An 18,299-nucleotide genomic window follows, 5' to 3' on the forward strand; every position below is an offset into this window, starting at 1 on the left:
AACTACAGGGCGTGTGACTGGAGTCACCATGCATAGCTGAGCATGGGTATAATGATGAAAATTGCGGCTTAAGTGTGAGACAATATGATGGGGCTTCTGCTCTTTCCCATACTTAAATCTCAGAACAATGGCACCCAGGCTTATACCCCTAAGGCAGGAGATTGAAAGATATCTTTCTGGGGAATATGACCAGCCCAAGGAAAGAGACCTATAAATATCACCAACCAGGGCTTTTCTAAGCCAATCTTTCTAGAACTGTGATGCCTAATATGGTAGCCACTAGCAACATATATGGCTACTGAGCATTCAGACTAATCAGGTTAATCTGATTTGAGATGGGCCTTAAATGTAAAGTACACTCTGAATTTTGAATGCTTAGCATAAAATCTCTTATTAACTTTTATTAACATGTTGAAATAATATGTTGATATATTGGGTTAAGTAAAAGCTATTGTTAAAATAGTTTTTAAAATGAATAAGAGACTGAATTTCTTTCAGATTGAAAACAGGAAAAACAACTTTTATGGTGCCTCTGTGCTTTTTTTTTTTTATTATTATTAATTGATCTAAAGCAGCACGTTATCAGCACAAAGAGAGTGATTAGCCAGGAAGGAGAAAAAATTATGGTGACCACATATATCCGACATACCTGATGTATCTCTTTCTTGCTGGTTTCTATTGAAATTGGTTTCTTTAAAGGCACAATCTGCGGAATGACAGTAGGCAGGTTATCTGGGCATCCCTATGTATTTCATCCTCCCAAGTTTATGTTAAATTTGTTATTTTGGGTGAGAGTGGCACAGACATTGGGCATGGCAAGGAGGTTCTTTATGTATCAGTAGGAGTGCCTCCAATATGTTTTGGGTTGTCCGGTGAGTCATTCTGTCTGGATTGGAATCCAAGATCTGCAACTTAATAACTGTGATTTAGATCAAGTAATTTAACTCTCTTTGCCTCTGTTTCCTCGTTGGTAAAACAGGAATGAAAACAATAGAACTCTTTTTTTTTTCTTTTTATCTAATTGTATTCTTATACAATTAGATAAAAAGTAGAAAATAATAGTACTTTTAAGGTCATTGTGAAGATTGCATACTTTAATGTGGGGAAAAAAATGCTTAGATGGTGCCCAGCACATAGTGAGCGTTATATAAATGCTGCCTGTTATTATTATTATTACTTGGGGCTGAGGGCTCTGGTATTATCTCTGATCCTTAGGCCAGCTTGTAAGGTAAGTAGTGTTGTTATCTACGATTCTGAGGCTTAGAGAAGACGCTGCTCAACTGGGCTACACAGTCACTTCAAAAACCTGAGATTTTTTTCCATTATACAATCATGTCTCATAAATCTTAGCGCCCTATTGCTGAAAGAAGCCTTTTAGATCATCCTAGGAGGTTTCTGAACTCGTCTGCAGAGTGAGTGATTAAGCGTTGGGCTCTGGGGTCCAAAAATGTCGTGTTTGAATCCTAACCCATCACTCAGAGCAGCTGGGTGGTCTTGGACAAGCTCTTCAACTGCTTTTCTCTAATGTGGTGTCTCCCTCACAGGCTGTTAGGATGATTAGATTAGATAATATGTGAAAAGTTATTGGCATACTAAGTGTTCCATAATTATTAATTGTTATGATTATGGTTTCATTGTAAATATGAACTAAGTCTGAAGCTAGTGGCAGAGGTACAACTGGAACTCTGGCAGGTCTTTTTATTCAGTGCTCTCTCTTCTCCATTTTGCTATCTAATTGGTTAGTTTTCATTCATCCTTTTAGAGTCTACATTTATAAAGTCAGGGGTGTTAGTGAATATTTTAGAAGAACATTTTCCAAGAGTTTTTTTGAACTGCCAAGTCCAGAGATTTAGGATGTACCTTGGTGCTGAAGTAATTGGCTCTCTTAGTCTTGCATTATAAGTTCTCTTTCAGAGTAAAAGGTTGAGAACCATGAGAAGAACTCTCACATTTTAGTAATTGCTTTATGGAATAACTTACCTCCTAAAAACATATGTTTTTCAGCTTCAACTCGTTCCTTTCCTTTCTGTGCCATTTTGAGAGTCTCCTCATTATATATATAATCACAATCTTATGTTCTGAGTTTCTCCTTTTAACTATTTCCTCAAGTGCCATCACTTAATAATATTTTCTCTTCTGTTTATCAACTAGTTGGGGAAGTGGTATGCTTGTTAGTACTAATGAGTTTCTTAGGAAAATACAGAAATAATTTAATCTTAAAGATTTTCTATGTGTCAGAGAATGTCATAAAAGATGCCTGAAGCAAGCTGCGCACTATTCACTGCCCTCATATCACACCTACACGCAGTTCACGATTGGAGATTAATTCAGAAATTCTCATTAATATGTTAAGCTAAGGACAAGGATGAGATGTTTTAATACCTCCGTAAATGCAACATTTGTTTTGTGTCTGTGTGTGTGTGCGTGTGTGTGTGTGTGAGAATTGGATTGCTTTGGCTGTGAACAAGACAAATCTCTACTTTGCTCTAATATAGATAAAGTAGGTGTCTTCCAAATTTCTTTTAAATTGATTTCTCCTCTTCCCGATAGTTAACCAGATAGGCCATATTATAGCTTTTTGCTCTCCTAATGTGGAAGAAACCAAAGGTTTAATAGTTTTTCCAAAATAACTGAGAGAACATTAGGATATGGAATTGCAAATATATTTCCATTTTGTCATAAAGAAGCTTAGTATTTTTCCCTGTTACTTACACATTAATTAAAACTGTGATGTTTCTCTTTTTACTAGCACCAGAATAAGAAAGGTAAATATTTCGTTACAAGAATCTTATTCCCTGAGAGAAATCGCTAATGGTACCTTATATGTCACTTACCACTCTCTTCTTTTGGTTTACATGATGCTTCTGTTTGGTTATTGGGCTGCTTTACAGTGAAAATCATGCTAAACTTTCCAGCTACTTTTTTGAGTTCTTTCCTCTCAACCTGGAGACTAGAGAAAAGTAAGTGTAGGGAAGGAAAAATAATTTTCTCTTTACCTTTTATGGTCGTTAGGTTGGGATAGGCCCAGAAACAAGAGAAAACCAAACAGAAGTTTAAAATGCATGTATCTCATGTACACATGGGAGATACCCAGAGATATGAATAAATCTCAAAGAGGTGGCTTTCAGTTCAGGCTCAAATACCATTGTCCACTGAAACAAAAAAAAGAAGGGTATGGGGGATAGTCAGTTGTGGAGGGGTGCCCAGGAAAGGTATGGTAAACATGAGTAAGGTTTGTTATGCAGATTTAAGTTGGCGTCTTCTCCATGGGTAAGAGTCTCTAGTGATTTGGTCATCCTTCTCTTCCTGGTACAGAGAGGGAGACGCCCTCATGAATAGAAATTTCCTTTATAGATGTAAATTCCTTTTACAAAAAGGTAACTTCTATTCTGTTTTCAGACCTTCTCCTGTAGCTGCAGTCTCTCAAAATAATCAGCTCAAAATAATCCTTATGCTAAAGGAGCATGTTGTGGGGAGGCATATTCTGGTCTACCAAGTTTCAATTCTTCCCTCCTTCTAATGGAGCCCAAGTTGAACCAGGAAAGCTTTATATTCTTCATCCATCTGACAATCAGAAGTTATTAAAAGCTTTCCATCCAGCACCATGTTAGGTACCACAAATACTACAAAAAGCACATTGGACAATTCCCAGATCTCAAGAAACTTGAGATCTCTTTTCCTTGTTTTCTTTTACTTTTGTCTCCTCTTCTAATAACTTTCCAAATAATTTGAGGCTGTTTACTAAATTAAAGGTAGTCTACAAATAATAGAACAATTAATCATGAAAGAGAAACATGACCATCTTTAGTAGTATAAGCTGGTAGGCCCATGGAATAAACTAAATTTGTTTGTAGGTATCCAGCAACTAAGAAGAAAGGGAATTATTTGCCTTATGTAACATTCCTTGTCTGACCAGAGAAAGCATTCCAGTTTTTTCCATGCAGGTGAAATCTCTCTGTGATCAAACCGAAAGGGGTAATTTATTGGTTACAAAGTAAATATTGAGTTTGGTGTGGTTTTCAAACACAGGAGCAGGTGTTGGGAGGTAAGGGTGCAGGCATGGATCATATGTGTCTTTACTATGGTGTTTCCAGGGTTTGGCACAGCACCTGGCTCATAGTAGGTGCTTGTCACATAGTTGTTAGATTTAATTGAGCTATTCAGTAGATCTTTTTGCAGTGACTTGTAATAGTGATGATAAAGTGCTGTATACTCCATGCCTCTGAATGTTGTTTTGTCTCTCTCAAGAAAGCCGTCATTCCATCCCTTGTTCTCCTCCTTCTCATCCTTTAGGTCTCAGGTTTAATTTCAGTTCCTTTGTTTTAGTATCTCTTAGAGTGATCTGCTCCATTCTTTTTGTTTGTTTGTTTGTTTGTTTTAAGACAGCATTTCGCTCTTGTTGCCCAGGCTGCAGTGCAATGGCACGATCTCGGCCCACTGCAACCTCTGCCTCCGAAGTTCAAGTGAATCTCCTACCTCAGTCTCCCGAGTGGCTGGAATTACAGGCACCCGCCACCATGCCCGGCTAATTTTTGTATTTTTAGTAGAGACGGGTGTTTGCCATGTTGGCCAGGCTGGTCGCGAACTCCTGACCTCAGGTGATCCACGCACCTCACCTCCCAACGTGCTGGGATTACATGCATGAGCCACCATGGCTAGCCTGCTCCTTTCCTTTAGAGCTATTCCCTGAGTTTCAAAGGTTTCACTTGCTATGGGAGCCTTTGACTCATGCCCATCTCCTCCAATAGCTTAGAGGAGGATTCGATCACCTTTGTACCCTAGCCCCTAGCGTACGTGCCTGGCACATATAACAGAGTATAAATACTTTGTTAAATGAACAAAGGTAATTAATTACTAAACAATGTAGTGAGTTGTGCTTTTAATGAGCTTTGAATGAAAATTGAATAATGGATTAAAATGAAAGTAAGGCTAAACATAATAATAATGATGACAATGATAATGATGATAAAAAATGTGAATTCTAATCATGTGCCAGGTTCTTTATATAAATTATCTCACTGAATCCCCCTAATAACTTAATGAGGAAGCCAAAGTTATTATCCTTATTTTAGCAAATAGGAAAATGAGCATGGAGAAGACTGATGATTACTTGGGTACAATCATGCACCTATTTGGTTGGTAGAGCCCAGGATTCAAACCCGTGTCCTTAACCACTATGCAAAATACATCCCTATGCTATTTTACTAAAGCAGTCCCAAGTCCACAATCTGGAGGAACAGAATTATCTGTCCTCACGTGTCCTGAGTAGTGTGACAAGTTACCCTGTGACGACCCAAAATAGCAACAGTCCCCCATCATTTCACAGTGAGGCTTCAGCCTTGCTTCTGTCCAGGAACAGAAAATGTAGCACCAGAGGTGATATGATTCTTTCCTTTCACTATCAGTGGGGCTGGAGAGAGATGTTCTTATCACCCATCCCATTTTAGTGCACAGCCCCCTAGCTGAACGCCCTTTCCTGCAGTTCCATTTATAAGGAGTATCACATACTTCATTTGTTCATTTGAAAACCCAATGTTTATTGCAGTGCAGAGCAGCCACATTATTCTAAGTACTTACTCAGACAAATTAAATGATTCAGTGTAGTAGCTCTGAAAAGTCTAATTTCCATGTGTGGAATCATGTTTATCGACACTCAAATTCAAAGGCGCAAAATAGCATATTTACACTGGTAACTTATTCATAACATTCCTTTTCTACCTTGCTCATTTGATTGTTAGAAACCAATCCAAATCCCATTTTTAGGATGACACGTACAAAAGGATGATATTCAACTATTGTAACTGTGATGGAGGCCAAGCAATGAGAGCAAATCCAGCATTTTACTGGTGCCTCCTGCCTTCTAGTTTCATGTACTGGGATTTGGGGATGGCCAGATTTTTCTTTGAAGGTTTGGTTGTTTCTTTTTAAACATACAATATTGACCCAGGAGGAAGCATTCAGGTCACTCTGGGCTTTCACTTCATGATTACTGAACTTTCCTGCAAGCTTTTTTGCCTTCACAGACTCTTTCTCCAGGAAGAGAAGGAACATTCTTCACAATTCTAGCCCCTTTCAAGAATGATCTCCTTGGCTCAAGGAGGATCTTGCAGTTATTAGCAGCAAAAATGAATTATCCTAAAGCAAACTCTTTTTTTTTTTAAGCAAAGCTTTCATTTTGTGGGGGGAAAACCTAATCTCAAGTCCTAGAACATGGAAGGTTAATGACCAACTTGCTTTAAAGAGAGAAATATGACAAGCAAAATTGCCAAGTCTGCTGAAGAACTAATCAAGCATATTGTTCCCTTGATTCTAGAAAATTGCAATGTGCTCTTAGAAAGGTTGAAAAGATGTCCATGGTGTACTCTTGGTTTACTTTGTCTGTAAATGTGTGTTCCTGTGTCCTGTAGTGTTGGCGGTTCCAGGGCCAGCGGGGATGTTGTGAAGACCATGGCTGCTTGTGGTGTTCTGGTGTTCCCCTGGCAGAGAGCTCCTTGTCATTCCAAATGACAGATGGTTCCCTCTGCGGGCTGAACTGAAATTCAGCCCTCCACACTGAGACAGTCTGGGAGGAATCACCAATGGTCACGCTGATTATTAAAACGTAGTTTTGAGTTTCAACCTTAAAAAACTAACCTCAACCAGCCTGACCAACATGGAGAAACCCCGTCTCTACTAAAAATACAAAATTAGCCAGGCATGGTGGTGCGCGTCTATAATCCCAGCTACTTGGGAGGCTGAAGCAGGACAATCGCTTGAACCTGGGAGGCGGAGATTGCAGTGAGCCGAGATTGTGCAATCGCACTGCAGCCTGGGCAACAAGTGTGAAACTCCGTCTCAAAAAAAAAAAGAAAAACTAACCTCATCTATCCCCATCTATGATTAGCGATTAGCTTAAGTGCAGTCCAGAACTGATAACTCCTTTGTTTCCTTCCTTCCTTCCTTCCTTGCTTCCTTCCTTCCTTCCTTCCTTCCTTCCATCCCTTCGTCCCTCCCTCCCTTTCCTCCTTCCTTTACTCCTAGAAAACAAAAAAGTACAGATGAGCACAAAAAGTAGTGTAATGATCATCTGTACTCTCACTATCCCAAAACAAGTATCTGTTTTTGTTTGGTCAGATTTGCTTCCAGTGTTGTTTTTTTTCCTTTTTTCAAGAAGTTATTGATAAAACCAAATCATTTTCACCAATAATATCCTGTCCTTCCCTCCATCCTCCACTTTCTTTGCTGCCTGTACACCTGCCTAAAATTCCCTACCATAAATTTGGAATGTATTTGACTAGTCCATTGTTTATACTTTTACATACATATATGTGTATCCACAGCAGCAGTCCCCAACTTTTTGGCACCAGGGACTGGTTTTGTGGAAGATAATTTTTCCATGGATGGGGAGTGGGGGATATGGTTTTGGGAAGAAACTGTTCCACCTCAGATCATCGGGCATTAGGGTCTCATCATAAGGAGCAGACAGCCTACATCCCTTGCATGCACAGTTCACAATAGGGTTCCTGCTCCTATGAGAACCTAATGTCCCCGCTGATCTGACAGGAGGTGGAGCTCAGGCGGTAATGCTCGCTTGCCCGCCACTCACCTCCTGCTGTGTAGCCTGGTTCCTAACAGGCCACAGACTGGTACTGGTCTGCCGCCTGGGGGTTGGGGACCCTGACCTACAATGAATACATACTATTGTGTTTGTATATTTAACATTTTCCTTTGTGTTGCTTTTCTGCCCATGACATTTATGAAACATCCATACTGATGCCTATAAAACCAATCTATTCTTTTTAACAGCCATATATCCTTTAATCATACAAATATAGCGTATTTTATTTATTGATTTGCCTTTAAGGGTGACTTTTAGGTCATTTCCAAGTTTTGTTATACTGAAAAAGGTGCTGCCATAATTATTTTAGTATATGTCCCCTTATATGTATGTTTCTTAGCCCTGGTATACCCCCCAAGAAGAGTCACTATGCCATGGCATATGTGTAGTGTCACTTTTGATAATACAGTAAAATTGCTCAATAGAATAATATACCAATTCATGACTCTGCTGGAAGTAAACTAGAATAATATGCTATTTTTTCTCGTATCTTCGACAACACTGAATTGTGTCAGTCTTTTTCATATTAACTAGTCTGATAGAAATAAAGTAGAATCCCATTATTTTCATTTGCATTTTCCTCATGTTTAGTGAGAGTGTTAGTCAGTTTTCATGCTGCTGATAAAGACATAATGGAGACTGGGCAATTTACAACAGAAAGGAGTTTAATGGACTTACAGTTCCATGTAGCTGGGGTGGCCTCACAATCCTGGCTGAAGGCAAGGAGGAGCAAGTCACATCTTACATGGATGGCAGCAGACAAATAGAGAGCTTGTGCAGAGAGATTCCCATTTTTTTAAAACATCAGATCTCTTGAGACTTATTCACTCTCATGAGAACAGCATGGGAAAGACCCACTCCCATGATTCAATTACCTCCCACCAGGTTCCTCCCATGACACATGGGAATTGTGTGAGTTACAATTCAAGGTGAGACTTGGGTGGGGACACAGCCAAACCATATCAGTGAGGTTGAGCTGCTTTTCTTATGTCCGTGGTCCATTTTTCCTTCTTTGAATCACTATTTAAAAAGATATTTATTTGTTTACCTTTTTCTTTTTGTTGATTTTAGGAGTTCCTTATATATTCTGGTTACTTATTCCCTGTCTGTTAAACATGTTGCTAATATCTTTGGCTGGTCTGACATTTGAGAAGATAATTTATTCAGATGATCAGTACAGATAAGTTGTTATGGTTTCTAATTTAATTCTACGTACTATCAAGAAGTCAGGCATATCTCTACCTGCAATCTATTGCAAATCCTTTTGAATCTGCTTTCAAAATATTTCGCATAGGACTGACCAGTTTTCACTATCCTGTGTGCTACCTGGCTAGCACCTTTATTCACCAGGATAACTGCAGGAGCCTCCTAAGTGGCTTTGTTCTTCAGTTTATTCTTACCAAATAGCCAGAGAGAGCTTATTAAAATGTAAGTCAGATCTTGGTTCACCTCTGCTCAGAATTAGGCAATGGCTTCCCACCTTGCTCCAAGTAAAAGCCTGAGTTCTTAGAGTGGCCCATAAGGTCCAGCACCCTCCAGCTCCTTGTCATCACTCTGACCTGGTTTCCTGCTGCTCTCCCCTGGCTATTCCAGCCACACTGGCCTCCCTGCTGTTCTAACATACAAACATGCACCTGCCTGGGACGTTTGTACTTTCTGTTGCTTCTGCCTAGAATTTCTTCACCCAGAGCCATCATCATGGCTGTCTCCTACACCTCAAATCTTCCCTGAGACATTACCTTTTCAGTGAGATCTTTCCTGATCTCCTTGCTCAAAAATACAACAATCTCCCCAAACACACTGTATTGATTTCCTAGGGTGGCAGTAACTAAGTACCACATACTGAGTGGCTTAAAACAACTGAAATTTATTGTCTCATAGTTCTGGAGGCTACAAGTCTGAAATCAACGTGTCTCCAGGGCCATGCTCCCTCTGAAATCTGCAGGGGAATCTTTCTTTTCCTCTTCCTAACTTCTGGTGATTTGCTGGCAATCCTTGGCTTGCAGCTACATAAGTCCAATATCTGCCTTTGTTCTCACATGGCATTCCTTCTCCCCTGTGTCTCTATGTCTTCATGTGGTCATCCTCTTATATCCAACCATATTGGATGAGAGGCCTGCCCACCGAACTCCAGTATGACTTCATCTTAACTTAAATAATTATATCTGCATAAATCCTATTACCAAATAAAGTCACATTCTAAGTACTGAGGGTTATGACTTCAACATATCTTTTTTCCTGATGGGGAGGGGTTGGGGGAACAGAAATCAACCCATAGTACTCACCATCTCCCTTCCTACTTTGTGTTTCTCCAGAGTCCTTAGAACTATTTAACCAATCATGTATTTTACATATGTATTTTGTCTGTTTGTCTCCTCTCCCAGAAGGTAGGCAGCATGATGGCCCAATCTTGGACTATTATGTTCACTGCTATAGAGAATAGTTCCTGACACCTTAGTAGAATCTCAATAAATACTTGTTAAATGAATGATCATCTGCTTTCAATTACTACATTGAGCTGACCATGTAACATGATGTAGACCAAGATTATTAGATTAAAAAAGGAAACAATTACCTCTAAATGAGATCCTAGGAAATGAATTGGTGTTTATGATATTTTTATTTCAAAGAAGTGTACATGAAGGAAACCCAGAGGTAGAGGTCAGAGCAGTGAGGAACCAGCCAGTTGGGGGATTAGTGCATTGTCATTGAGTGGTTTATGAGCAGCAAGGTCTCAATAGCCTCCCTGTCACTTGTCCACTTTGGGGTTATTCCTGCAAGTAAGGTGGGTCACGGGGCTTTCACTTTGCCATAGCATCTAACATGTGCCAGAAACTGTGCTTGATACTTTATTCTTATTTAGAAAAAAAAAAATCCTCTTCATAAATGTACCCTTCAAATATTATTATACCCGTTTGATAGAGATGGAAAGTGAGGCTCAGTGAAGGACCCAGAAGTAGTAAACACATTACTAGGATTCAAACTCAGGCCAGTGGGACCAAAAAAACCCATGTTCCTTTGCTTGTGAGATTCCTTCAGATTCTGTGGACACCAGAGTTCCAAGGGAAAGTGAGTAAACTGGCCCACACGGGATGCTTCAGACAGATGACTTGGCATAGACCACCAGAAAACCAGAGAAAGACTCTTCCCACCAGACTCACGGGTCAGCCTCATCTTTTTGCAAAATGGAAAGCCCCAGCGCCAGGACTTTCCAGTTCTTGAGGAGGATCAAATGATATGGCTGAAACAACCCCGGACTAGGAATCAGAAATGAATAATTAAGGCACGGTTCTCCCCCTTTTCTTGTGTGATCATGTATGAACCGCTTATACCCTCTTGAGTCACAGTCTCCCGTGTACAGACTAATGACAATGCCTGCAAAAATCACGTATGTACCTTCATTCTGCCCTTTCAACAATAACCGTGTGGCAATGCTCAGTGTTCATGGTGAACGTTCCTAATGAAATTGTACCTAGAGCCATCTGAATCACTGCTGAAATAATCATCTGAATTTCTTGTCCTTGGTGTAGGTATCCTAGGAATACCTGCCTGCTTAGATCCTCTAGAAAAGCTCTGTGCATCCTGCCACTGAGGACTCCGAAGAGGTAGCAGTCTTCTGAAAGGTAGGTTTACTTAATTTTGATTTTTTTTTCAAATAGCTTAAAATAATTGACCTGCTATGAGTATCCTTATAATAGTAGTAATGTTCCTATGTACATGTAAAATAGAACTCTTAAAATGGTAAAATTTCAGGGCTAGATTCCCTTGGAGAATTTACCCTCTTTCGACTTCTATTTGTAGCTGCCATTTTAAAAATTGGGGTATAAATATTATGTCAGTTAAATAAAAGAATGATGACTTCACTTTCTGAAGAAAGCATTCCCCTTCTTTTCCATGAAATGTAGCTTACCTGTTACCTGACTGACATGCCATTATATTATCCTCCCCCCAGCAGTTACACATATTTAATAATTTTTATGTGTAAAAAGTAAGGTTAAACAGTTATAAAGTCAAGTTGTTATGTTTTGCATGACTTTGAGAATGCTAGTGGAATGGAAATGAAGTTAGGAGCAGCTGGAGAAGGCTCTGTTGAAACACATCTCCTTCAGTGGCATGGTACTATTCATGGTCAGAGGAAGTCCTAGGGCATATGCTGGGACAGACAGTGAAGGGTAGGTCTTACAAAGAGGCTTTACGTTAGAGTAAAATAATCACTTATCTGTATGCATCTTTGAATGATTTCACCGGATATGTTGAATATGTATTTTTAAAAATAGCAGCAAAGGGCCTCTAATCCCAGCACTTTGGGAGACCGAGGTGGGTGGATCACTTGAGGTCAGGAGTTTGAGACCAGCCTGGCCAACATGGCGAAACCCCATCTCTACCAAAAATACAAAAATTAGCCAGATGTGGTGGCAGGTATCTGTAATCCTAGCTACTCAGGAGGCTGAGGCAGGAGAATCGCTTGAACCCGGGAGATGGAGGTTGCAGTGAGCTAAGATCGTGCCATTGCATTCCAGCCTAGGCAACAGAGTGAGACCCTGCCACAAAAAAAAACCATAATAATAATAATAATGGCAAGAAAGTAGGAGCAATGCACTAATCTGGTAATCTCTAGCATGTCGTCAGGGGACTGTGCTCACGTAACCCCTCCCTAGGACTCATATTTACTCCTCTCCTTTTCTGTCACCTCATCTCATCTTTACTCTTTTAACAATATCTCTCATTCCCGGGTCTCAGACAATTTAACATGAATAATAAAGATGTATATTGAATCATCCTATGTGCCAGAACACAAAGATACTATACTCCTTTTCCTGCTTCCAAGTAAGTCCCAGTTTCCTGTATCCACTTTACAATGTCAGCCAGCTTATCCTTCGTGCCGCCTTCCCTTTCCCTCTCATTCCACAGTCACTTGAAACCCATGGTTTATGCAAAAATTGCAAAGTTGGGCAGGATTTCCCCTAGAGTTGTAGAACTGTGAGACATTGCTGCATCTTGTCATGGGATGAGGCAGGCATCTTTACTTCCTAATGTGCCAGATTTTTCTCTGGCAGGTCACCTGCCTGTTTAGATGGTTTACCTGGAAAACAAAGTTTAAAGGCAGTACATGAAATGAGGTGAAAGGGAGCACTAGTGTTATGTGCCTTTTCATATGAGCCTTTACATATAATTATTTGATCCTTTTGTTATTGTTTGGGTTAGCATTTTAAGCCCTGAAGGAGGGCTTTCTTTTTTGAGATGGAGTCTCTCTCTGTCACCCAGGCTGGAGTACAGTGGTGCGATCTCAGCTAACTGCAACCTCTACCTCCTGGGTTGAAACAATTTTTGTGTCTCAGCCTCCCAAGTAGCTGGGATTAAAAGCGCCTGCCACCAGGCCCACCTAATTTTTGTATTTTTAGTAGAGATGGGGTTTTGCCATGTTGTCCAGGCTGGTCTTGAACCCCTGACCTCAAGTGATCCACCCACCTCAGCCTCCCAAAGTGCAGGGATTACAGGCGTGAGCCATCACACCTGGCTAGAAGGTTCTTTTTAAACATAAAAGCTGTCAATATAAAATATATTGTTTCTGGAAGGGTGGCATTTTAATATCAATAATTACTGATAAAAAGAACTGTAGACTATTTAAGTTTTAGAAACCCTACTCACTCCTAGAAAGACTTCTATTTTCTCTCCTAATAGTAAAAAGTATGTGCCTGGTATCTCCAAAACCCCTTTGCTATTTCGTCTCTTTACAAAGACTGACTCAGAGTTCTACTGTTTGCTGTGTGCTCTTAGTGAACTCAACGTCTCAGAACTCTGGTTACTTCCTCCGTAAAATGAAGCTAGTTATGGGAACTGCTCAAAGAATAGTTGTGAAGGATTAACTGACAATTTATGTAAAGTGGTTAGCAAGGTGGCTGGTATACAGAAGCTTTCAAGAAGTGGAAGCCATAATGATTATGATTAGAAGGAATTGTGCAATTACCAACTCTGGGTTGGCATTTTAGGATTTTCAGTATTCTGTTTCTCATGGGATATTATCTATTGCAGTTTTCAATGAGGCAGGATTTAGAGATATCTGAGACCAAAGAAATAAGGTAAAATAACGTGGCAAAGTACCATGTAGATAATCACTGGTAGTCATGATTCCGTATAAGCCTCATTGCTTTGAGATTAAATGCCACCAGTCTAATAGCTAGAATTGATTGATGTTCTATCATTCTATCATTTAACTTTATGCTGTGTTTTCATTCCAAGTCTTCTCATGCACTTGGCAAGATGATCAAGGAAGCCCTGAGCCTGGCTTCTATTTCTAATTAAAACTAAACTCAAAGGTCACTAAATGAGGGAATGGACAGAGGTTAAGTATTTTGAGGAGAGGTGTTAGGAATGCAAAGGAATGTTTCCTAAATGTTTTTACTTGTTTCCGTTTCCAATATGGCTAAGTAAGTTCTACTGGACCTGAAATTCTCACAGATATCAACTATAAAGTACCAAAAGACCAAAAAAAAAAAAAAAAAAGAAAAGAAAAAAGGAATTATCTGGAAGCACTAGAGAATAAAAATAAGCAGACAGATTCTGGAGGGGAGCTGAAATTCAAAACTTGGAAGCACAGATCGGTCCAGAGTGAGTTTCCCATTTTACAACTTTTAGAGTGAGAACAGGCTAAAATTAATGTCACTTTGGGTGGCCTCCAATAAAACTCAGTTTTTTTTTTTTTTTTTTTTTTTTTTTTTTGACGAGTCTCGCTGTGTCACCAGCTGGATGCGTGCCATCTCGCTCACTGCCTCCCTCCAGTCACCTCTCCTGCCTCACCTCTCCGAGTAGCTGGACTACAGGCCCCCCCACCCGCTAATTTTTTTTTTTAGTAGAGACGTTCACCGTGTCTCGATCTCTGACCGTGATCCGCCCCTCGCTCCAAAGTGGATACAAGCTGAGACCCCGGCACTCACAGTGTTTTTGGTTTGAAGACCCAAAGAACAGGGTTCAGGGCAATCATAGCCACAGGAAAATGAATTTAGAATCTTGGAAAGAAGAGAGGCAGAGAGGGGAAGCTCCCAAATCTGTATATAAACACTACCCAAATTTCTGGTTGACCCTTGAATTTATTAATATGAGACAAACTAAACTTTCAGACAAAAATAGTTACCATAGATGAACACTTCATGATAGTAAATCATTATATTAAGAAGATGTAAGAATTGTAGATTAATATGCACTTGATAAAATTCCAAGTGAGATCACGTCATGTAATTCTGAGGTATATGTCATGTGTATATTCTTGATGGAGCAGACACAAATTATCACAAAGATAAAAGAACTGAACTGAGATTTGAGCTGCTACCCAAGAGATATTTTTAAATTTGAGTATAACTAATTGCCTGCTAAAACAAATAAATCAATACCCTTCAGAAAACTATAACAGGATTGAAACTCTTCATACAATAACATGAATACTTGCATATCATGCAACCCCAAATTACACGTCATATGAAAACCCAATAAAATGTGACTCATTCTGAAGACAAAAAGCAATTTTCTGAGACCAATTCCAAGATAAGCCAGATGTGGTAATTAACAAAGATTTTAAAGTGGCTATTATAACCTTGCTCCACAAATAATAGGAAAATAAACTCATGATGAATAAGAAGGTAGTAAACAGAAACTGCAAAAAAAAAAAACAAATAGGAATCCTGAAACTGAAAAATACAGTATTTGAAATAAAAACTCATTGAGTATACTTACAGCAACTGGAGGTAACAAAGGAAAGTGTTAATGAACTTAAAGATAGATCCATAGAAATCTATCTTTTGGAATCTATTTTCTTTTGGAAGAACAGACAGAAAAAAAGACTTAAAATAACTGAATAGAAAAAATAAATAGAGACTCAGAGACCTGTGTGACAGAAATTAAAATGTCTAGCTCACATGTAATTGGAGTCTCAGAAGGAGAAGAGAAAGAGAATGAAACAGAAAAAAAATTTGAAGAAATAACGGGCACAAATTTTCAAATTTGGTGAAATACATAACTGCATAGATCAAGAAATGCAGTGAACCCCAAATGGGATACATTTGAAGAAAACTGTGCATAGGTACTCATATTCCAACTGGTGAGGACCAACAATAAAGAGAGAATCTTGATAGTAGCCAGAGAAAAATGGCACAGTATCTTTGGTGGAACAATGCTTTAAATGAACACTGACTTCTCATCAGAATTTATAAAGGCCAGAAAAAGTGAAATGATATTTTTAAAGTATAAACGAGGGGGAAAAAAAAAAGCAAAAAACTGTTAATCCAGAATTCTATGTGTAGCGAAAATATCCTTTGTGAGTAAAGGCAAATTAAGGACATTTTCAGATAAATGGAAACTAAGAGCATTTATTATCAGCAGACCTGCACCACAGAAATGCTAAAGGAAAGATTGTTCAGGCTAAAGTGAGATAACACCAGATGGAATCTTAAGTCTTCAAGAAGGAATGAAAATATATTGGAAATTGTAAATATAAAAGACTATTTTTTCATGATAAGATCTTTAACTACACAGGACCTCTTAAAGCAAAAATTATAACATTGTCTTGTGGTGTTTATAATGTAATATGTACAGATGTAGTCCATGTGACTTTATAGCAAAAAGAATGGAGGTGGATTTATACAGTTGCAAGGTTTTCCAATTTTATATGAGACAGTGTAAAATTAAATCTAAGTAGACTGTGTAAGATCAAGAATATATGTTTTAGTTCCTAGAAAAACCACTGAAAATCCAAAGATAAAATAGAATCCCAAATTTAAAAAAAAATGGTCCAAAGATTGCAGATGGAAGAAAAAGAAAAACAAGAAGTAGAGGAGCAAACAGAAAATGAATAATAAACTCGCAGCTCTAAATGCAACCATATCAGTAATCAGATTAAATGTCAATGGACTACTCACTAATTAAAATGTAGAGGTGTCATAGCAAAATTCTACCTGATGTACAAAGAAGAGCCGGTACAATTCTACTGAACGATTCCAAAAGATTGAAGAGGAGCAACTCCTCCCAAACCCATTCTATGCGTCACCCTGATAACAAACCTGACAAAGACACAATGAAAAAAAAGAAATCAACAGGCCAGTATCCCTGGTGAACATAGAGGCAAAAATCCTCAACAAAATACTAGCAAACCAAATTCAACAGCACATCAAAAAGTTAATTTACCATGATCAAGTAGGCTTCATTCTGGGATGCAAATTTGGTTCAACATATGCAAATAAAAATGTGATTCACCACATAAATAGGATTTTTTAAAAGCCTTAGAATCATCTCAATAGACGTAGAAAACGCTTTTGCTATAATCCAACATCCCTTCATGATAAAAAAAACTTCAAGAAACTAGACACTGAAGAGCATACCTCCAAATAATAAGAGCCATCTATGATAAAAACACAGCCAGTATCATACTGAATGGGCAAAAACTGAAAGCATTACCCTTGCGACCTGGAACAAGACAAAGATGCCCACTCTTACTACTCCTATTCAACATAGTACTGGAAGTGCTAGCCAGAGCAATCAGGCAAGAGAAAGAAATAAAATGCGTCTAAATAGGAAAAGAAGAAATCAAACTATCTCTCTTTGTAGACAATATGATTCTATTCCTAAAAAACTCAAAGACTCCACCAAAAGCCTCCTAGAACTCAGAAACAACTTCAGTAAAGTTTTGGGACACAAAATCAATGTACAGAAATCAGCAGCATTTCTGTACACCAATAATGTTCAAGCTGAGAGCCAAATCAAGAAGGAAATCCCATTTACAATAGCTGGAAAAAAATAGAAGTATATAAAATACTTAGGAATACGTCTAACCAAGGAGATGAAATATATCTACAAGGGGAACCACAAAACACTGCTAAAAGAAATCATAGATGACACAAACAAATGGAAAAACATTCCATGCTCATGGATTGGAAGAATCAATTTCATAATGTGGCCCTACTGCCCAAAATAATCTACAGGTTTTATACTATTCCTATAAAACTACCCTACCATATTTCACAGAACTGGAAAAAACTATTATAAAGTACATGTGGAATCAAAAAAGAGCCTGAATAGCCAAAGCAAACTTAAACAAAAAGAACAAAGCTGGAGGCACACATTTTCCAACTCCAAGCTATACTACAAGGCTACAGTAACCAAACCAGTATAGTATTGGTACAAAACAGACACAGAAACCAATGGAACAGACTAGAGCACCCAGAAATAAAGCTGCACACTTAACAACCATCTGATCTTCAACAAAGTTAACAAAAGCAATGGAGAAAGGATTCCTTATTTAATAAATGGTGCTGGGATAGCTGGCTAGCCACATACGGAAGAATGAAACTGGACCCCTACATTTCACCATATACAAAGCTAACTCTGTATGGAGTAAAGATTTAAATGTAAGAACTCAAAGTATGAGAATCCTAGAGGAAAACCTAGGAAACACCATTCTGGACATCAGCCTTGGGAAAGAATTTATGACTAAGTCCTCAAAAGCAATTGCAACAAAACCAAAAATTGACAAGTGGGACTAATCAAACCAAAGAGCTTCTGCACAGCAAAAGAAACTGTCAACAGAGTAAACAACCTACAGGATGATAGAAAATATTCACAAATTACACAACCACTAAAGGTCTAATATCCGGAATCTGTAAGGAACTTAAATGATAGAACAAGCAAAAACCAATCCAATTAAAAAATGGGCAAA

At 38.7% G+C, this 18,299-nt stretch overlaps 1 protein-coding gene across 7 annotated transcripts in view; it reads left to right on the top strand.

Annotated features, from left to right (window-relative positions):
* FHIT (fragile histidine triad diadenosine triphosphatase) overlaps positions 1-18,299 on the top strand; it is a 1,530,527-nt gene that overhangs the window by 434,678 nt on the left and 1,077,550 nt on the right. For all 7 annotated transcript variants that reach the window (XM_030801707.1, XM_030801706.1, XM_030801712.1 and 4 more), the window contains one exon: positions 11,128-11,220. The gene's annotated coding sequence lies outside the window, so the exon portion shown is untranslated. The remainder of the gene's footprint in view (positions 1-11,127; positions 11,221-18,299) is intronic.

Source organism: Nomascus leucogenys, chromosome 21 (genome assembly GCF_006542625.1).
Source record: "Nomascus leucogenys isolate Asia chromosome 21, Asia_NLE_v1, whole genome shotgun sequence".
Classification (NCBI taxonomy): domain Eukaryota; kingdom Metazoa; phylum Chordata; class Mammalia; order Primates; family Hylobatidae; genus Nomascus; species Nomascus leucogenys.